General features: G+C 40.4%; 1 pseudogene; it reads right to left on the bottom strand.

Annotated features, from left to right (window-relative positions):
• Positions 1 to 5,974, bottom strand: part of LOC115070685 — an 8,120-nt pseudogene that overhangs the window by 1,081 nt on the left and 1,065 nt on the right.

Here is a 5,974-nt window from a genome sequence, read left to right as displayed (position 1 = left end):
AGAAGTCTAAACATGCTCAGTCTCATTTTCTCCAGTGCTTTGCTACGCTGGGACTGGCCAAAAGAATTAAAACTGATAATGGACCATGTTTTGTGAGTAAAAATTTACAAGATTTCTTCTCACTTTGGGGAATTCAACACAATACGGGAATTCCCTACAATCCCCAAGGTCAAGCCATTATAGAACTCAACCATCAAAACCTAAAATTCAATTACAAAAACAAAAAGAGGGAATAAGCCCCCACCAACAGTTGGGTACAGCCTTATTCACTATTAATGTTCTCAATTTTCAAAAAAATCAGTTGGAATCCTGGTTTCAGAAGCATTGGGGACAAGAGGAGCAGAGACCTGAGGTACAGGTAAGATGGAAGGACCCCATTATGGAGCGATGGAAAGGACCAGATCCATTGCTAACCATGGGTCGAGGCTTTGGATGTATCTGCCCTACAGGAGATTCAAACCCCATATGGGTGCCTGCAAAAAACCTTAAGTGGGTAGGCCAGGATCTGACTGACTAGCATGATGGTCCATGGACAATAGTTTATGAGACAAAATTCTTCTCTTTCCATCTGAGGTGAAGGACCCAGTTTCTTGGCTTCATTCCCAGTCAGCCTCTTTGACAACTGGCTGATTGGCTAAAAGGTACATGGTCCCAGAAGTATTTCAACTTGTCCTACGCCATGACTTGCTTTGTTTCTCTTGATAATGCTTATCTTTAAGTGTCTTTACCAGATAATTCGGTGAGAGAGGACCCCTGGAACTGCCACGGCCCACCTCCTCATGATTACGGACTTCCCCAGGACCCCCTCCATTTGCCCATGCTTGGCTAACCGAGTTAGGCAGAGACTAAGACTGTCACGGGCTGGCATTACCCACGTGGCTGCCCTTAATCATGATGCATTTTTAGCCAAAGATGGGTAAGATGTCCCATGACAAGTACTCCTAAGACAGGACATGCACATGGCCAGGTGCATGATCAAATGACAGGCAAGGCTTGATCAGAGGTGACACAACCCAAGACAGGCAAAAATGCATAAGATTAGAGGAAGGAGATAGCCATCTCTCCTCAGGGAGCCACCTATGAGGTGGGTAACCCATGAAATAAAATCAGTCTGCCTTAAAATAAAAAGGGGGATATGTGGGGACCTAATGGCCCCACCTTGCATAGGTCTGAGAGGAAGTTACTGGGGGCGTGGTCTGGCTTGCTTTGAAATGCTGAAGAATACTTCCACACTGCTGAGGAGTGCATGATCAGCACGTGACCATCCTTAAGATACAGGGGGGAGGGGGGAGTTCCAGGTGCCTTTATAAGCTTTGTAACACCTACAATAAATGAGTCCTTGTTTGACTAGACTCGGCATTGCGTCTGAGTGTCCCTGGATAATGGGGACAGCCTGGGCTGGTGAACGGCATGCTTACTCATCCCCAATCATCACCTCCCCGGGGGTCACGGGTTCAAACTCCCAGCACCCATTCACTTCATGTCTATCTGGTACATTTCCTACTATACATTCTGCAGGCTCTGACTCATCATTCTGTTTCTTTCCTATTTTTTTTGCAAAGTATTTTATTAGAAGCCATTTTTTTTTAATTGTAGACTTGATGACTTACTTTACTGCTCTGAAGCTCCTGGCCACATGTCCTGAATCATCTCTGAACAGCTTTATTTCAAAATCTTTTTTTTTTTCTTCTTCTTCTTCTTTGAGTTATTTTTTTTAATGGGGCTTTGGGCTACTCCAACATTCCCCCCTCTGAAGAGGTAACACTAAACTCCTTTAAGGATTAGATACAAGCTGCCAAATACTTTAAACATTTTTGGCCATTGGAACAGAGTATGTTGCTAAGAGGCCCAATGACATTTGGACTTTTAGCCAAGAAACTGACTACTTTTCTATGGGCTCTTTTTACCTTAACTGCCTAGGCAATTCCTACCTCCTGTTCTTATCACACCATCCTCTGAAGATGTTACCTAAATTCCAATGGGGAATAGGATGCAGACTGCTCTGGCTTCCTCCATGCCAAACAAGGATGCAGGGTGAGGCAATTGGAGCACTCCTTCATTGGGTGTATCTAAAAGACTCCCAAGTTGCATAACTCTTCTCTGTAGGGGAAAATAAAGTCCTTGACTGATGAGTAAAAGATGTGAGGGAAAAATAAAGGCAAGAGTAATTAGCATTACATGTTCTAGCCAGAGAAGTAGAAAAAAGTTGGAACAGGTCAATGTTCAAATGTTCATATGAGAGTCCATTGGAATTTCTTGACAAGGGCTTCCAAAAGCATCCCTCTACTGGGTTCCTTCTCAATTTTCTTTGGTCTTCCAAGGCTGGACTCTAGAGTGATAAATTCAGGATTTGCTTTCAGATATTTTGATAGCTTTTGGAGTGGTTAGAATCACTGTCTGTTCCCTCTCAAAGGCTTCTAGATAGGGGGAGAAAACAAATTTATCCATCATTTTAGAACAATAGCTGGTTTTCTCCCTTAGCTACAGGTGGGCCCTACAGTATTGGAGACCTACCTTTAAAGTCTTACATCTGAGCAGCACTTTCTGGTTAGGGAAAAAAATCATCAATGAGAAATAATTGTCTAAATAACTTTTTGTATAGACTTAAGCCTAATGTCTGGGAAGTGTAATCCCTTGAACTCTTAAATAAATATACTGATGACTTTACTCTTTGGTTATACTTTCCTTTGGGGACTCAGGTTTGCTTTGCTTAGTGGGGGACCTGCTGGCTTTGGGGCAGAGGGTCTGATTGGCGACAGAGTCATAAACTCTGGGACCTGTGTCTTCCCAAAAGGATGATTTATTTTAGAATTCAGATGGTTTTTATACATCCCAAGGAACTAGCAGTCACATGGGATATGGCAGTCACAAAGATTTAGGGTCCAAAGAAATAGGACATTTAGCCTGTTAGTTGGTGCCAGAAGAATTCTTAAACTTTTACTCATGGTTATCAATGCCCATCCAGTAATTTATTGGCCACAATGTTTTCTTAGAGCTAAAATCATGGTGAACATTCAGCTTTTAGCTCAGGAGTAAACATTTAACCTGGCCTAATCTCTTAGCCAGGGATAGCTGACTTATTTTTTCAGGATAAGGAGATGAGCTAAGGGTTGTTGACCAAAATGCTTTCCCACAGAGCAGGGAGCCTGCACTTTTATCACTGGGCTGCTTCCTCCTTGCTATTCTAGCAGTGTTCTGCAAGACAAGGATTATCAGAGCCACTGTTTTCAGTGCCCCTCCCTTTAGCAGAGAATGCAGCCTGGACCTGTAAGTTTTAGGCTCACCTCATCCTAGGGCCTGGCATCCTGGTTTCCTACACTTTCCTTTTTTGTGTTTAATACCATACAGTTGGCCCAAATAAATCCATTTATTCTTACACTTAAGGTAATTTGAGAATCTCTTCCTCAGGGGTCACATGGGCTTGGGAAGATCTCCTCGCTCCTTTCTTTTACCAGTTCCATCTATGTGAAGGTAAGTCAAAGGTCCTGTTCGGCCATGTCTGGTTTCACTTGGAAGCATGAATGAGGCATTTCCTCTGAGTTGACCTTCCTCTTTATAGACTGGACACTTGTTCAAGCCCCTCTCATGGGGTCTTTGTGTCCTCCCTGAACAAGAAGACAGGTGACTCACCACAGTTACAGGACATTTTGAGAGATGTTCCATAGTCCCCTGGAACTTAGTTGACCTTGGAAGGCAAGGGGCAAAATGTGTCCTTTAAATCCTTCTGATCACATTAGTATAGGCCTCAAACTATGGCTGCCAAACAACCAATAAGTTAAGTTTCACCAGTCTGGTACTTTTCATTATCATGTGCTATGAAATTTTAAGTAATAAAAATTGTAGTTATATATTCTACTGAAAAAAACTCTGCTATTCTGCTGTCATGACTGCTCTGAAATTAATTGTGAGACAAATTTGTAGGAAATCATGTCCTTATTTAGTCAAAAAAGGGGAAAGAAAAACTAGAAGTTGTTTGTGCATGGTAATAGCTGCTAATTTATGGATACGCTATTTTAACTTTTGCTGAAATACAAGAGCTCTTTAAAAATTAACCATACATTAGTATATGTGCCACCCAAGTGAGTACTACACATAGCATCAGTGTGATAACCAAACTCAATAGATAAGGTCTTCTTTTTTTATTATTTTTTAAAAATTTCTTTAATAACCACATAATTAGTAGAAGCATTTCATTACAACATCATTGACATAGTCAATGACAATTTCCAGAGCAATGATGCATCTCTTTTAAAACTGGTTGTAATTTTTAGGTTCACAGTGTTAAACTAATACAGTTATACATTAGTATGCTCAGCATAAACCTTATAAGACATAAAATTGAATGAAGAAAAAAATTCATTTTAGAATATACTGTTTCATAAAAAAACTCATTTTAATGCAAATAACATTTAGATATTTGCACATGCATCTCTAATCTCTATGTATATGATTATTGCTAGTCACAGTTGGTTACTTTCTGAGATCCTTGGCACCTGATTATGGATATAAATTCATCAGGTAGATTTCAATGGTAATATTTTTCATATCCATTAATTAACATGAAGCAAGTTTTTATGCTTCTTCCTCCAACATCTCATTTTTTTATTTGACTTTTTGTGTGTATTTCATACAGAACATCCCAATCTTTTTCATCTTTTCTTTTTTGTGTGTGTGGGGCGGTCTATTTTGCTTACATCTCCTGAGTCACAGTTCATCACTGAGGGAGACCAAAGTAGGAACTCAGGGCAGGAGCCTGGAGGCAGGAGCTGGAACACAGGCCATGGAGGAATGCTGCTTTCTGACTTGCTCCCTGGCCAATACTCAAGCTGCTTTTTTTTCCTTTCTTTCTTTTTTTTTTTTTTGTTTCTTCTTTGATTTATTTTTTTATGGGACTTTTGGCTACTTTAACATCCCTCCTTCTGAAGAGGTAACCCTAAAGTCTTTTAAGGATTAGATAAAGCTCTCAAGTATTTTTGACATTTTTGGCCTTTGGAAGGAGTATGTTGTTAAGAGGCCCAAGGACATGGTGAGTTTTAGACAAGAAACTGGCTACTTTTCTTTGGGGCCTTTTGTACCCTAACTGCTTAGCCAATTCCTACCTCCCATTCTTATCACACCAGCCTCTGAAGAGGTTACCCAAGTTGCCCATAGGGAATCGGGATGTAGACTGCTCTGGCTTCCTCCATGCCAAACAAGGATGCAGGGTGAGGCAATTGGAGTGCTCCTTCATTGGGCGTATCAAAAAGACTCCCAAGTTGCATAACTCTTCTCTGTAGGGGAAAAGAAAGTCCTTGACTGGTGAATAAAAGATGTGAAGGAAAAGTAAAGGCAGGAGTAATTAGCATTACAAGTTCTAGCCAGAGAAGCAGAAAAAAGTCAGAACAGGTAAATGTTCAAATGTTCATATGAGTCCATTGGAATTTCTTGACAAGGGCTCCCGAAAGCATCCCTCTATTGGGTTCCTCCTCATTTTTCTTTTATCTTCCAAGGCTGGACTCTAGAGTGATGGATTCAGGATTTGTTTTCAGGTATTTTGATAGGTGTTGGAGTAGTTAGAATCAGTGTCAGTTCCCTCTTAAAGGCTTCTAGATAGGGGGAGAAAACAAATTTATCCATCATTATAGAATAATAGCTGGTTGTCTCCCTTAGTTACAGGAAATATCTTCCTATCACTACAGTATTGCAGACTAAGATTTGAAGTCTTACTTCTGAGCAGCACTTTCTGGTTAGGAACAAAATCATCAATGAGAAAAATTGTCTAAATTTTGTACAGACGTAAGCTTAATGTGTGGGAAGTGCAATCCTTTGAGCTCTTAAAGAAATATACTGATGAATTTACTCTTTGATCATACTTTCCTTTTTGGTGTTTAAGACCATACAGTTGGCCCAAATAATTCCTGTTTTTTAGCCTTGTTTTCACAATGAAACAGTAGAAGGAGAGATTCTAGCTGCAGGTTGGTGCTTGTTAGGTTTT

This window comes from Nannospalax galili, unplaced genomic scaffold, assembly GCF_000622305.1.
Source record: "Nannospalax galili isolate Female #2095 unplaced genomic scaffold, S.galili_v1.0 scaffold1517, whole genome shotgun sequence".
NCBI classification, from domain to species: Eukaryota; Metazoa; Chordata; class Mammalia; order Rodentia; family Spalacidae; genus Nannospalax; species Nannospalax galili.
Note: the sequence above shows the minus strand (reverse complement) of the source record. Positions and strands in the feature narration are given on the sequence as shown.